Here is a 305-nt window from a genome sequence, read left to right on the forward strand (position 1 = left end):
GGTTGACTTGTTTACATGCGTACTTTACCAGTTACTCTTATGGGTAGGTAGTAAACTGTTCATTATCAGTTCATCGTTAACATTTCACTCTTTATACACAACGAAACAGGACTATCCTCTAAACATGAACAGTGCAAAAGCAATATACATACAAAAAACAACAACGATCATAGCAAAACCCTTGACTACAAACACGAAAGAGGTGCAGACATATACGTACATGAGGCGTGTGCACATTGAGGTACAGACAGTCCTCGGATCCCTTGAGTGTGTACGAAGAGGATTCTTCCGTGATGAGAGACGAG

This window comes from Penaeus monodon, chromosome 25 (genome assembly GCF_015228065.2).
Source record: "Penaeus monodon isolate SGIC_2016 chromosome 25, NSTDA_Pmon_1, whole genome shotgun sequence".
Lineage (NCBI taxonomy): Eukaryota > Metazoa > Arthropoda > Malacostraca > Decapoda > Penaeidae > Penaeus > Penaeus monodon.